Genomic DNA, 16,065 nt, shown 5'->3' on the forward strand with positions numbered 1-16,065 from the left:
AAGAGGAAGGCACGTTTGGTAAACCCTCACCGTGATCAACTCCTACCTAGAAACCTATGTTCCCACTGTGGAAGGAACTGTGGATACAGAATTGGCCTCCACAATCACTAACGGACTCACTGTTAAGACCATTTTCATGGAAGACAATCTTACTCGGCTATGAGTGATCGCCAAAGGAGGAGGAGGAGGAGGAGGAGGAGGAGGAGGAGGAGGAGGAGGAGGAAAAAACTTCCCAGTATATGTGATTGTGCAGCATTTCGGGTCAGTTCCGTGCATCCCCCACTCTGCTTCCCACCAAAAAAACCCACTACCTAAGTAAACCACCTCAAATTGCCTTGAGGTAGATCGCCTCTGATAAATAAACAATCCATTCAGAACAGTTGGGAAATAATTTTTAGCCAAGAATACAGGGGAATCAACTACTTGCTTTTGGGGATCAAGGAACCTGCACATCAGGTTGTTCATGCACCAATCAAAAACTTGACTCAGATCAGTCCAGCCTAGTACCATTTTCCTCTGATTGGAAGCTGTTTTCCAAGATTTAGACAGGGATGGGAACCTGAGGTCCTTCAGAAGCTGCTGGACTACAATTCCCATCATTTCTGAACACTGACCATGCCTGCTGGGGCTGATGAGTATTGCAGTCCAACAACTTGGGGAGAGCCACAAGTTCTTCATCTCTGGCCTAAGAGATGTTTCCCCACCCTAAAATTACCCAAAGTAATTTTAATCAGAAGTGGTTTGATGCATACAAAACATGTGTTGTACCAGTGAGCCATGAAACAGTGTTTTAGGAACAGAATAAAATTCAAAACTAACTTTCAGTACATTGCAACCACACCTTTGCCAAATGAGAGCCATCGTTCATCTCCACATAAGCAGATTAAACATGTCAGAAGTACAAATAAATGGAAAAATCTTCTCAGGCTGCTTCGTGCCAGTTTTGCTGCTCTCTGTCTGATAAACGGCAGCAAATAGTCTATTAAAGCTTTCTACTTAAACTCATTTAAGAATACAAGAAAATTTCTTTTTATTTATGGTTTGTTAATGGTGTTTTCTAGGCTGGCGCATAACCACAGTTCTCTGGATGTCATACATGAAATATATTTTCCTATGATATAAAATTAAAACACGACTCCGCGTTGATTTTCTTTTGCAACAGAACCACACTCACTGGCCTACATTTCTGTATTTATTAAATTTCTATACTGCCCTTCATCTGAGGATCACAGGGCAGTTTACAATACAAAACCACAAAAAATATAACACAGTAACAAACAACATCAATAACCCCCCATCCACCCCCAGTATATATTTATTGTATTATGTACAAAGAGTGCATCACGTCAGGATGATTCAGCACTGACTACACTACTGTGACTCTGTCTTGAAACACTGCAAAACTAACAGCAACACCCCCACATAAAACCACCATAGAGACAGATAGAATTTTTAATATATATAAAAAAATACAATTTCTCCAATCAGCTCAAGGCAGTGTACTTGGTTCTGCCTCCTCCACTTTATACTCATAGTCTTACAAGGTAGGCTAGGCTGAGAGACAGTATTTGTCCCAAGGTGACATGATTGAGTGGAGATTTGAACCCGGGCCCCCTCAGTCCGAGTCCAACACTTCAGCATGTCAGCATGGTGTTTGCAGCTCTGCGAGACCATGGCAACACTAGAAAGCAGGTATGTGAATCCTTAAGGTTAAACACATAAGGAAAATAGATCAGTGCGGCCTAGTGGTTCCACGATGTTTCCAGTGCACTCTGGCACTCGTCACAGTGTCCCATTGCGCCAGAACCTGTTTAGTCGTGCTAGCCACATGACCTGGAAGGTTGTCTGTGGACAAACGCTGGCTCCCTTGGCCTGGAAAGTGAGATGAGCGCTGCACCCCATAGTAACATTTGACTGGACTTCACTGTCCATGGGTCCTTTATCTTTACCTTTTACCTTAGTGGTTACATGTTTAAAATAGCAGAAACCTAGGTTTAAATCTCCACTCATGACTTTGGGCCAGCTGCTCTTTCCTACCCTGACTTATCTCAAAGTGTTGCTGTGTAGGTATTGTTGCTGTTGTTGTTATCATCATCATCCATTAATGTTGTTAGTCGCTTTATCTTGTCCAAAGCAACTTACAACCATCTTGTGCTGGAGGAGAAATATGCAGAGCATATACTCTTTGAAGGGAGGGTATAATGAAAGGGACGACTTCTCCCTTTCCACTTTTGCCATGCCATGAATAATTTTACACACCCCTATCATGGCCACCTTGCTCACTTTACCCCCTAAATTAAAGGGGGCCCTGAACTTACTAGTTGAACTGCTATAGATTTCCCTAAAGATTCATGGGAATTAAAGCTTAGGAAGGATGCTGAGAAATCTATTGAAGAGCCATATCCAGACCCCAGGCTGGTACTTGAACCAAAGCCCTTCCCAGTTAAAAGATCTGCAGCAGCTTTCCATGCAGATTGCTGTGATGAGTTCCTTTTAATGCACTGGGTTTTTATTTATTCATAACTTTATTTATTCATAATTAGTCGGGAGTTAACAACCCAGTTTTCTGCTTCACACATCAGGCTGGGGCACTTGCTCACAAATAACTCACCTGCTGCTCTTTGTGGGTGTGGCTGAAGTTACCTTTCTATGGAAGATACCTTGAAGTATTAAGATCAGCTACTGCATCTAAAGATTCACTTCAAAACACACAGCATTGGAATCAGCCCTAAAGCGCAATCTGCAATAAACAATGTGTTTTCCAGCAGTAGTTAAAGGTATATTTTTTCCCTTTAGTTTTGCAAAATGTCCACCCACAAAAACCAATAGCAGAATGTTATGAGACGAGAAGGGATGAAAAGAAAGCATGGCCACTTCTTCCTGGAACGAAAACTGGGTGGTATGAACACACTCTAAAGGGCACAATATACAGCTGCAGGTTTTTTAATATTTTCTGGATTCTTTAAACTAGAGAGTGTATCTTAAAACTAACAAGTTAAAAGGGAATTTGTACTAAGGTTGCCTTTTTCCACTTTGAAAGCATTCCATTATGGCTCTGCCAAAAGTGTTTTGTAAGCCCTTCTACATTAAATATGACATTTCCCTACCACTACAAGTTGAGTAATGAATTCTTCATACAAACAGTGTGAGCTCACCCTGCTAGAGATACAAGCGCATGAACACTGCACCCCTGTGCAAACCAGGAAGGCAGCCCAATCCCAAGAGTCAGTGGTAGAGCTCCCACCCTGTCACAAAACCCTTTGCTAAATGTTTTAGTACCACAGTCATCCTTCTGTTAAGAAGCAATTTCAATAATAAAGAAGATTTTCACTTTGGTTACAAGAGAGCAACAAAACATCTTAAAAACAGATCTAATCCTTATGTGTAAGCACGTAAATATGCTCAGGCACGGAGCATAAGAATGATGAACATTACAAGCATTTTGCCACTACTGTGTCTGAACTTGCGCCTCTTTTGGGTAATAAGGCAAGAGCAGGTCCAACAATCATTCCTGACCTCTATAAAAGCTTCTGGGTGAGGCTTGTTCCATGGGCTGATCTACAGGGGGACGCAACTGCTGGGTTCTCTGGAATAAGCTAGGAACTTTAGCCTTGCCCTTGCCCCACCCCCTACTTGGCACTGACAAGCCTTTGCGAGTGACTTACTACTGACCAGATTCCCTCACCTTCTGTCTAACTATCAATGAAGCCATGAGCTGCAGCAAGCCTCTGCCCAGCCAACCTCTCCAAATTTAGATGTGGGGGTGCTTCATGTACATATATGTCATTTTAGAATGGCAATGATGAACAGCTTTTTGGTAAGGAGGGATAACTCCACTTTGTTTAAGAAGTAACTGAGCCAGGAGCTACTAAGCAGAAGATGACAAGTTTTGGGTCAGCCAGGGGTGGAGGAAGCAGGAGCAAAACACAGCCATGCTCCACCCACCTTCCCAATGACCCACTTCTGCATACACACAGAGGAACTGGATAGCTCAGCTGGTAGAACACAAGACTCTTAATCTTAAGGTTGTGGGTTCAAGTTCCACACTGGGCAAAAGAATCCTGTATTGTAGGGGGTTGGACTAGATGACCCTTGTGATCCCTTCCAACTCTACAATTCTACGATTCTATTACATCTCAGGGAATATCACCTGACCTGTTTGATTGGTGAATAGAAATGCACAACATCAATCACTGTGAATGGTAAGGAGTATGAGGGCTCTGGTTTGATCTTTTTAATCATGAGCTTAGAAGGCTGTTTTTTAAACTCATCCCTACTTACATTTCAGTCATATGCAACCAGCCTCTTGGAAACAGGCCACAAAAAAAGGTATTTTAAAAGTCTATGACTGTTGACCCACAATGGCTGGTTTCCAACAATCATGGCTGATCACCCTGATCATACCATCAAGCAAGCAAAAGAATCTGGAGTTGTCAGTATATTGCGCATGAAGATTATTTCCTCTCTCCCTGCACCACAAGTGTGCACAGAGTCTTCCCTCAAAAGATGGGCAATAAGGAGGTGGTAGAGAATAGCCTTTCATAATCATATTTTAATCCTAAAACTAAGATGAGACACTTCTATGACAATAGGTTTCTGCAATAAGATGAGACACTTATGACAAGATTCTGTAATACTTTTGAATATTTATGCAACCCTCTTGAAACTATTGCTCCAACTGTGGAATTGACAGTATACAACCCCCAAACTCAAAGAAGTAGCCGCATGGTAGGGAATCAGGAGATGAGGTGGAGGCCTGACTCTAAGCTTTAGAATATTACATCTTCCTCTCTTTTTAAAAACAGCAATTAGGAGTACAAGGGTTAAAAGGAAAAGACACGAGGAGAGACATGCAGTAAGTAGTCTACTGAATCGCTCACAGTAAGAATTACAACTGTTCTTACCCTCCAGTGTTCCGGAAGCATTGGGCATTTTTGCAATTTGCATTTTCTAAAAGTTAATATTTTATTCAAATTTAAATAACACATATTGGATTACTAATATACATGTAAGTTTATCCTTTCTGGTAAATTAGTGCAAAAATTGCTTCCAATCAAAACAGTTCCGGCTATGGGCCTGACTCAACCAGCTCTTCACCAACCTCCCTCCATAGGTTCTCAAGCAGCCAACAGCTATTTGCCAGTCACATGACTTCCATTTCCCTTCCTCTTCTACTCTCCCATCACAAGTCACTACCAGTTACACAAGTTCAGATACAGAAGCAACTAAAAGCCATCATGACCATCAGCTCACAGATGCTTCCTTCTTTAAAAAAAGAAGAAGGAAGAAACCTTTTATATTTCCTGAACTGAAGCACAGTCCTTATCACTTACATAACTGAAAAGGGAAAAACTAAAGAAACCACCTTCACGCTACCCAAATACTGTTCAGTCGCCACACAGGAAGTGGTCTGTACACATAAGAATTTTAAGGATTTTTATCTCATTCATGTAAACCTGTGCATAGCTTATATCACTCTTCTTTCCCCATTATAGACAACTTCCTTCACACACACAAAAAGAGGCCTCTCAAAAAAGAAGGCATTGAAGTTAACTCAGCTCCAGTGTTCCAACACTAACCAATACCCTTCAGATTTCAATGCAATGGTAGCCACAGTTTTCAATACTGAAACATACAATAGGGTCTTGGTGCACTTAAATGACACATGGACAATTCAGGATCTTTAGGAGCTATTCAGATATGCCTAGATTTGGAGAGAAGTTACGGAATTCTGCCAACACAATAAACATTGTCTAAATTAAAAATCTAGCATTTATATAGTACATTTCAGGATTTATAAGACACGTGCCACCTTTCAAACTAAGAAGCACTTCAAGTCTACCGAAAGAAAATTAAAGTAAACACAATGATTAAAAATTACCTAAAAACACTGAACATTAGTCCGCACACACTCAAAACACCAGAACAGCAGCATAAAATTAATCCAGTTATAACCACAAATGCCTGGGAGAAAAGGAAACTGGTTAGCAATGGGATGCCTGCAAGTGAAAGGTGCATCTCAAGGTCAACAAATGAGAATACCTTGCTGTGATATCCTCTGCGATCCTACCTTAGTAACAAAAAGCAATGCTTCATTCAATGACATAAGACAGGGTGGTCCAACGAGGAGTCTGAGGGAAGCCCTTTTTTTTTGGTGGCCCTCAGCAACATTTGACACCCTCTCCCAGCCCCGTACCCTGCCAGAGCCTCACGCCACCTTCCTAAAGCCTGAAACCTTGTTTAGCCAGCTTTGGGAGGGAAGCACGAGAGCTGAGGGTGGGGGCATCAAATTTTGGCCTTGCTCCTCCTGCCCCCCGATGTGCAACACAGCAGTGTGCAGCCAACAGGTTCCGTGTCAAAGTACCCTTGCGGCCCACTTTGTATGAAAAGTTGGGCCGTCATGACCTAAGAGCACGGGGAGGAACATATGTGCTAAAAAAAGGGCAGGTGTCTTGAAAGAACTGCTCAGACAAAGCAGGCAGTATATTCCTATAGAGGGAGATGAGCCTGAAAGACAGGGTTTTCTTGTGGCCACCTAGTGACTAGCTCATGGGCAAGGTGAGCATGATTTGAGAAGAAAGAGACTTGGTAGTTCATACTCTGTTACCACAATGAGCCAGCTTTTAACTCTTTTTAAAGGAACAGGATACTTGGTGTTTGTAATCTAGGACTTGTTAGAAACTGTAAGCTGTTGCAGTTGCGAGCATATTGGAAAACTGTACCCTACTGTGCCAGATGAAATGTCTCTGTGCTTCTCATATGCTAGCTAAGAACAAATGATTATAAATCTATAGATGAAATGCTGGCTGTGCCACTGCAATGAAGAAACGAAGTGATGCAAAGAGTAACTTCATGGGTACATCTACCTGCATGTTTTCTAATCAAGCTTTGACATAATCAACCATACACATAACTGTAACTTAGCGCTTCTGCATTATCAGTAGACTACCCATTTAAAGACCCTACACTATTTAAGAGTTGCTGCAAAGTAGGCAGTCATTTCATAAATGGGGAAACATAGGAAAGTTCTTCCTAGTCACTGTTCTGCCTTTCGCAGTTCATTACGAGATCCTGCAACCCAGTCTAGTTTGGGCAAATTGCACCCATTTGTCTATATAACTTGTCAATTCCATCAGCTGATTTCTTTTTAAATAGAAGGAAAGTTCAGCCACTACACTTTTTTTTCTTTTCCTTCTCCTCCTGCGATGAGGCTACATTTTAATATTTTAATGTTCCATTATTTTAATGTTGTATTTTATTTTTGTTTTTAAGTTGTAATCATTCATCTTGTTTTTATTATTGTTTGTAAGCCGCTCTGAGCCCGGCCTTGGCTGGGGAGGGCGGGGTATAAATAAAAAATTATTATTATTATTATTACACAATCCAATATCAAACACCCACTCCCCTGCTATTTGGAGGCAGCACCCATGCAGCTAATTTATTAGAAGACTAAGTAAAAATGCATGGGTATTTTGGAAAATAATAACACCTGCAATTTATAACAGCAATATATGGCAAACCAAAAGCTAAGGTGAAGCCCAATAAAAGTTGGATAGAATGACCATTCACAGAACCCTGTACTTCCTTGGTCAGCATAACCATTGCTATACTTTGAGAAGTTCTTGAAGGACAGTAACACTGGCTCTACTGCTCACTTCCACTTGCACAAAGCCACAAGCAGAGAGCTCTTTGACATCTTCCTCCCCAATTCAAGAGCAAAACTTTGGCAGAGTTCATTTCTTAGTGCCCAATTGCTCTACTCACTCCCTTTTCATTGGATTTTGGCACAGGAGTGAGCAGCGGAAGTACAAAAGACACTCTGTCACCGGCTGCATTCACATGTGAAAGTAAGCCATAGTTAGTGGATGACTGTGTAAATGGTTCCCACTGTAGTCCTCCTCTAGCGCGACCAACTATGACCCTGGCTTGCCATTAAATTCTAACATGGGGGAGCTATGGTTTGTTGCAAACAATCCACAGTGTGAAGCTAAAGTTTGTTCTTGGTTTTCCCATCATAGTTTGTTTTAGCAAAACAAGTCACAAGCTCATGGTTAGCTGTTCCCACTTGCAAGATAGAGAAGGAGAAATGTGGTAGCAATCTCTGCATTCCTGATATACCGTTAACCATGGATTACTGAACAGCTGGCACTTGGACTCAAGAAGCGTTTTGCCTACATTTTATGTAGACACCTAAGGTACATGCATTTATTAATTGCCCTTCCTTCAGAAGGAGTTCAGGGCAATTTTCAGCAAAGGTAAAAACATAAGGCCACAGGGATTGTTACTATTAGGAAAGAGGAGTTTAAAATGTTATTTGCTTGTGTAAACAGTGGCAGAAGTGGCCAAAGTGAGTAATGAAAGGGGGATTCTTACAAGCTATGCCAAGGACCAAATAGGAAGCCTCAGGAGGTCAGATTGCAACTCCCCCAAGCTGCCATTTTTTTATCCTCACTATACTATTTCATCAAGTCTTTGTCACAGAAATAGTTTTGACAGTTAAAGCAAAAAAAAAAGTTATCTACAGGAATCCCAGTTTTGCTGTCGTCTACATGCAACCACATTCCTTCCACTGAAAATCATGGAAGACTAAACACAAGTTGTTATACAACCAATGCCTATGGATCACTATCAAACTATATTCCAGGATCAAAAGGGAGGGGGGAACCTAAGAAATAAATAGTTACATCCAAGATTAAGTGATCAAAGTACACAGCACCAAAAAAAGGAGGAAGTGCTAGCAACAAAGCAGGATGGCCAAAGAGCCATACACAGAATTATTTGAACAAAAATATGCACAGCTGAAATAGAGTCTCACTAATACAGACACAGGGAAATGACCACAGAATTAGTTCTAGAATAATCTGCCTTCTTATGAAATGAAGCCAATATAGAAAAGTAAATACATAGGATTAAAGTCCTGATGCTTGAATTACTTGCCATACTTCTAATGCATCACAGAACAGGTACTTTGTAATAGAATACAGGCTACAAGGGATGAGAGTAGCATGTAAATAAACAAGCCCTACTTTCTTTCTGCAAGAGCATTTCTAGGTCTAAGTTTAAAGAGATGAGCATGGTACTTAGTAAAGCTGCAATATAAATGGATTTACCTTCAACCCATCGGAAACTCGCTGCATTACCACTTTTACCTCCAGGCTAAAGTTAAGCTATGGCATGAAAACTGCTCTCACGGCCAAAGCTTTTAAAACAAGCTACATACCCATGGTTTACATCTCTCACTGACCACCACTAACCCAGCCTTTGCTTTACTGCCAATACCTTCCCTCCCCGTAGAGCACCAGTTCCCTGCAACTGAGCACAACTTCTTTCACTCCCTAACTCTCCACACACAGTGTCACTGCTGCCCCTCCTTCATCCTTCTTATCCAAACTTCACAGTGTCATTCCACGCCCACAAGTATAAGTAGTTTACATCTTTACCTAATGTTATACTCCGTTAGCTATGTAACGTGGGCGTTTTGATATTGACTACATATCCATTTGCTTCTGTGACCTTTCACAGCTGATTCACAGGATCCAAGATGCCATCTAACACAAACATACCTTAAACAGGCTTGTTGCATACTCTTGTACAGCTTTCCACCTCTCTCCAAGCTGTTACTCCCGCTTGGCTGCTCCCTCACACTGCCCCCCAATTATTTCCTCTCATCTGCACACCACATTGAGTTGCCACACTCACATTGTTGCTGCCACAGCTACATCTACCCTCAAACTATTTTGGGGCTCCCTTCACACCTGACACTACTCCACCCATCCCGGACTCCTCACATTTCGCTCCCTCTTCTCAAGCTATTCAACACTCTGGGGGTTGCCCCCTTAACCAACCCTTCTCTTTTGCACTGAGGATCCCTCATAATTGGCTGGCTCACTGTTGAAGGAATACATATTGTTAACTCTCCTAAGTTGCCCTCCTCCCTTCTTTTGCTTTTCTTCAAGCAAGGTCCAAGCACACACACACACCGGTAGCTTCCATAACCTGCACCGATAGGAAACCTTTCCCCCCTCTGCACCATACCCTCACTTCAAAAGGCCTTCATTTGATTTCTTGGCACTTGTCTCCCAACCTCTGCCTCTCCTCAACTCCTTCTTCCACCTCATGCGCTTCTCATCTGACACTGCTACCAGGGAGAAAGTGTAGAGCCAGTGTGGTGTAGTGGTTAAGAGCAGTGGACTTGTAATCTGGTGAACCGGGTTCGATTCCCCGCTCCTCCACATGCAGCTGCTGGGTGACCTTGGGCTGGTCACACTTCTTGAAGTCTCTCAACCCCACTCACCTTACAGAGTGTTTGTTGTGGGGGAGGAAGGGAAAGGAGAATGTTAGCCACTTTGAGACTCCTTAGGGTAGTGATATCAAATCCAAATCCAAATCCAAAGTGGAAAAGAGTCCCCACATCTACCCCTAGGGCAGGGTTTCCCAAACTTGTGTCTCCAGCTGTTTTTGGATTACAATTCCCATCATCCCTGACCACTGGTCTTGCTATCTAGGGATGATGGGAGTTGGGTCTCCAGCTGTTTGTGGACTACAAGTTTGGGAAACCCTCCTCTAGGGACATAGGAAGTTGCCTTATGGAGTCTGGCCATCAGTCCACCTGGCTCAGTAGTGTCCACACTGGCTGATAGCAGCTCTTCAGGGCCTTGGGCAGAGACCCTTTCCTAGCCCAACCTGGAGATGCTGGGGCTTGAATCTGAAACCTTCTGCATGTGACGTATGTGCTCTATCACTGAGCCACCCCTCATTCCCCTACAGGTTTCCCTTTCACCTGACATTACCTCCGTTCTTACAGCATTAAGGAGGACTTCTATCTGGCACACTCCCCTCCAAATTCTTTAACACTTTCATCCCACCTGCAGTTCCACCTCACATACGTACCCATCCATTTTTCATCCCTTTCTCTCTTCTCTTCAACTTCCTTCCTCATCAGTGTACTCCCTTCAATCAGACAGACTCCTCTTTGCATTGCGGTGGGGAATTCTTCACATCTACCTGCCTATCCTTAAGCTACTCCCCATATTCTTCCAACCTGCATCTCCTCTCAACCTCCCAACAGATTCCTCTATCATCTGACATTTTCTCACCCTACTATATTGGGGGAAGATTCCTTTCATTATTATTATTTTTTAACTCATACTTATATTTCAAATTATTTCCCAGCCACCTTTCAGGTAGTCTTTCCCAAGGACAGCTGACCTTAATGACCTTCTCTCTGACAGCTGCAAAATTGTGGAATTCCCTCCCCACAGAGGTGTATCTAGTTTCTTCACTATACAACTATCAATGAAGGCTGATGGCACACTTATCTGTGCTGGCATTTGACACCTGAGATGTGTGTTTTCAGGTCCCACTCTATTCCTGTGACTATATTCTGTTTTAACTATTTGAATTTTAAATTGTTGTAACCTGCCCTGTTGGTGAAGGGCAGGCAACAAATTTAACAATAATGAAGAGGATGATGTTTCTCCTCCAGACTCTTTCCCTCTCTTAGTACTCTCTCACCCCCAAACTTGTTTTCCCCACCATTATCTCTCTCCCAGTCACACAATTCCTCCTCTCTTCTCCCTCCCTCTCAAGTGACACTTTCCTTTTCAGCTGATGGTGTTCACATATGCTCCATTCTTCTCTCCAACTACTCACACCACCACCTGGTGTCCCACCCCACTTATGACCCGCACGTGGTTTTTTGGGGGGTGGGGATACAAGGGTATGTAGCACCAGCACCTTTTTTCTAAAAGAAAAACACTGGTTAAAAGTGTGGAACTTAATGTAACAACAACTTCATGGTGAGTACTGGCACCTCTTTTGCTAGAAGAAAAGCACTGACCCCCAACCCACCTCTCCCCAAAGTCCTAGGGTCCCACCCCGCACATACCCTTCCCCATTTCTCCTTCTCAACTCCCCCACCAAATGTTCCCTTATTCTCCCACCCTTCACATACAACTTCCCCCATTTAAGTCTCTGGCTATCGGCCTCCCCTTCCTTCCCGTCTTCTCACTTGCCATCTTCCCTCTGGCCCTCTCCCTCCCTACCATCGCCCTCCGACCCTCCACACCCCCCACACCAGGGGGGACAACCTGAATAAAATATTGGCGGCGGCGGGGGGGGGGGAGGAGGCGGGTAATCCCTGCCCTGCATAATTGATCACAGGACATGGCACACGCACACCATTTGAATGGCAATGCCCATCAAGTTGGGGGGGGGGGCCTCAAATATTTTAGCGGGGTGTGTATGTGTGTGGAAAGTGACCTCAGACCCTAGCAGTTGGCTCCTATGCAAAATTCATCCTGGGGTCCCACCCCATATATCCTTTCCCTCCAGCTGCTCTCCAACCCCCCTTTATTGGAGAAAGGAATAATAACAATAATAACAACAGCAGTAGCAGCAACAGATAGGGAGGGACCACAGGACTTTTTTGCGCCCGCTTTTTCCACCTGACACTTCTCTCCCCCCCCCCCCGCATCTCCGTCGCTTCCCCCTCCCTCCACGTCGCTTCTCCACAGCTGCCTCCTTTCCCTCCCGAAGCGCTTCTTTTCTAAACTCCCCTCAGAGTCCGGTTCTCCGCTGCTGCTGTTTTCACTTCCACCCTCTCGGAAGACTTTCCTCCCCGATAATTGGGGGGGGGGGAGAGAGAGAGAGAGAGAGAAAGAGGTGCGGGGTCCCTTCCCCCATTCCTCGGGGGGAGCGCTTCTCCTCCCCCTCAGCTTCTTCTCCACGCCCGACTCTCTTCCTCGCCCCCTCAGGCTTCCTCCCCGCCCGCTGCCACCGACGCCTGAGGGGAAATAAGCAGCTCTCCCCGGTCAAGAGAGCCCGACTCCTCCGGACGGGGAAAAGTTATTCGGCGCCCTCCGGCCCCGGCAACCCCCGCTGAGCCAACCCCAGCCTGAGCAAGGGGGGGGGAGAAAGGGATGGGGCGACCGGGGCGCTTCAACCCACCTCGCTCGGCTCCTGCTGCCGCCGCTGCCGTCACCGCTTCTCCGCCTCAGGTGCGGTTCCTGCTCCTCTCGTCAGGCGCGGCCAACCGCGTTCGATCGCCTCGGCGCTCGGCTACGCAGCCTGGCCGACCTCGGGGTGAGCCCGGCCTCGTCGCCTTCGCAGTCGTCGGGCTCGCGTCGTCGGCCGTCGGCTCGTTCGGCCTACCCTCCTCGTGGGGGCGGGGAAGGGGGAGGAGCAGGGCCGGCGGAGGGCCAATGAGGATCCGGAACGGACTTCCGCATTCCAGGAGAGGGGAATGGAGAGTTCTTTCCAGTGGGCCGGGCAATAGCGGTTGGTTGCGTTTGAGAGGAGGCTGAGGATGGGCTGGGAAGAATTGAACTGGTTTAGGATTTATTTATTATATACTCTGTGTGTGTATTTATTATATACACACACACACACACACACACACACACTGTATATCCATCCCACGTTTCCTCTAGGGAGCTCAAGGATTATGGTTACCAGATTTTTTTCAATGAATCCAATGACCCTTTTTTTTTTAAGCTGAGTAGCAACAGGGACGTGGGTGGCGCTGTGGGTTAAACCACAGAACCTAGGACTTGCCGATCAGAAGGTTGGTGGTTCGAATTCCCGCAATGGGGTGAGCTCCCGTTGCTTGGTCCCTGCTCCTGCCAACCTAGCAGTTTGAAAGCACGTCAAAGTGCAAGTAGATAAATAGGTACCACTCTGGCGGGAAGGTAAATGGCATTTCTGTGCGCTGCTCTGGTTCGCCAGAAGCGGCTTAGTCTTGCTGACCACATGACCCGGAAGCTGTACACCGGCACCCTCGGCCAATAAAGCAAGATGAGCGCCGCAACCCCAGAGTCGGTCATGACTGGAGCTAATGGTCAGGGGCCCCTTTACCTTTACCCAGCAACAGGGAGTCTGTAGTGGGGATGGTGAGGCCCCTGGGTCCAAGCACACATGCATATTATATAAAGGTGCAAAGCCCTTCTTTCACACCCTGTGAAACATAAATGCTCTGAGATTTAAAAAACTGGGCAACGGCGCGCCAGCAACTCCCGAGCCTCCCCCATCTCTTGCCCCCTTCCCCCTTTGTTTTGAGTGATGGGGGAGGCTTGGGAGTCGCTGGCTCTGGGCTGCTGAGCCTGCAGCCGCCACGTTTCCCGGAGACAGATCTGCAAATCTGGGGACATTCCGGGGATGGAATTTGTCTGGGAACAGATTTGCAAATCCGGGGACTGTCCCTGGGAACGGGATGTCTAGTAACCCACTCAAAGTGGTGTGCGTGGTTATTCCCCGCCTTATTTTATCCTCACAACAGCCCCATGAGGTAAGCTAGGGCAAAAGCTAGTGATTGGCCCAAGGTCACCCAGTGAGTTTCATGGCCGAGTGGGATTTGAAACCTGTCCTCCCAGGTTTTAGTCCAACACTTTAACCACTACACCACACTGGCTCTAATTAAATGCTGACACTGTAGTCTGCAAATCTCCTAAGACTTATGCATCACTTTTCACTACTCTTAAAAGTTCCCTGCAAACTTGCTGTAAGGTTTTCTTCTTGCAATAAAATGATAAAGATATAGGAAATAATATAAATAAATAGTTCCTGGGATAGAAGAAGATAAACTGCATGTATTTTTTTGTAACCAGTGTGTTAGCTCTTCAGAATGTGACTTAACTCTAGCTTCCTGTCTGAGCATAGCCACTTTGCTGAATTCTTCTTCTTCTTCTTCTTCTTCTTCTTCTTCTTCTTCTTCTTCTTCTCCCACCCATCTGGCTGGGTTTCCCCGCCCACTCTGGGTAGCTTCCAGCAAAATATAGAATGGGGTCCTGTGTTTGTACTAAAATATCAGTTTTGCAACAGTAGTATCTTGCAAATTCAGCTAAAATGGGTATATTTCTAAATGTGGAAGTACATATATATTATACACACACACATACACACAAACATGTAGTCAAAGCAGCTTGTACGTTTTGTTTAAGAAACACTGAAAAAACACATTAAGAAGATACTAACTGGAAAGCCCCCTGGATTTCTTAAAACATAAGCTGTTATACTGAGTCAGATCATTGATCCATCTCACTCCATATTGTCTTCTACACTGACTGGCAGAAGACAATATGGAACGAGATGGACCAAAGAGTATAGGAGAGGAGTGTTCTCCTGTGCTTGGGTCCTGCTTGCAGGTTTGTTATAGAAATATGGCTGGCCACTGTGAGAACAGGGTGCTACACTAGATGGTAAAGGTTAAAAAAAATGTAGTATAAACACTGACAACTAGGAAACGCTGCCCTGTAAGCGCTACAGTTGGAGAACAGCTTTTACCAAAGGTGTCATGGGCTTTGAAGACACTCAAACTCAGGACGCAAGGGAGAAACATGCTAAGAGGAAGGCTCGCTTGGCAAATCCACACCGTGATCAACTCCTGCCCAGAAACCAATGTCCCCACTGTGGAAGGACGTGTGGATCCAGAATTGGCCTCCACAGCCACTTACGGACTCATTGTTAAAACCGTGTTTATGGAAGACAATTTTACTCGGCTACGAGTGATCGCCGAAGAAGAACACTAGATGGGCCATTGGCCTGATCCAGCATGTTTTCATGTACTAGGTGCAATCTCTATCATCTTCAGGTAGGGCTGGGGAATGTCCCCTGCCTGCAACCCAGCAATCTGTTCTCACAGCGGCCAACAAGATGCCTGTAGGAAACCTGCAAGCAGGGTCTAAACACAAAAGCATGCTCCTCTCCTGTGATTTATAGAAATTGGCTTTCAAAAGAATTCCTGCCACCAGCTCTGGAACTAGAGCATAGCTGTCATGGCTAGTAGGCATTGAGAGCCTTCTGTTTAAAATTCAAATCCTGTTTTAAAGCTGTCCAAGTTAATGGTCATCACATCACTGCCTCCTGTGGGAGCAAGTTCCATCATTTAACTGAAGTACTTTATTGGTCTTGAACCTTCCAGCATTCAGCTTCATAAGATGTCCATGGATTCTAGTGCTATGAGAGTCACTTTCTCCATGGCATGCATAATTTTATAAACTTGTATCATGTCCCAACAGACCTTCTGCATGCAAAGTATATGCTCTGCATCAGAGGTTCTTAAGAAAAGAA

At 44.7% G+C, this 16,065-nt stretch overlaps 1 protein-coding gene across 2 annotated transcripts in view; it reads right to left on the bottom strand.

Moving 5' to 3' along the window:
* TAOK3 (TAO kinase 3) overlaps positions 1-13,084 on the bottom strand; it is a 121,830-nt gene extending 108,746 nt beyond the window's left edge. For both annotated transcript variants that reach the window (XM_081841780.1, XM_081841778.1), the window contains exon 1: positions 12,949-13,084. The gene's annotated coding sequence lies outside the window, so the exon portion shown is untranslated. The remainder of the gene's footprint in view (positions 1-12,948) is intronic.
* Positions 13,085-16,065: the final 2,981 nt, after the last annotated feature.

The sequence above is a fragment of the Podarcis erhardii genome (genome assembly GCF_964252035.2).
Source record: "Podarcis erhardii genome assembly, chromosome: 15".
In the NCBI taxonomy this organism is placed as follows: domain Eukaryota; kingdom Metazoa; phylum Chordata; class Lepidosauria; order Squamata; family Lacertidae; genus Podarcis; species Podarcis erhardii.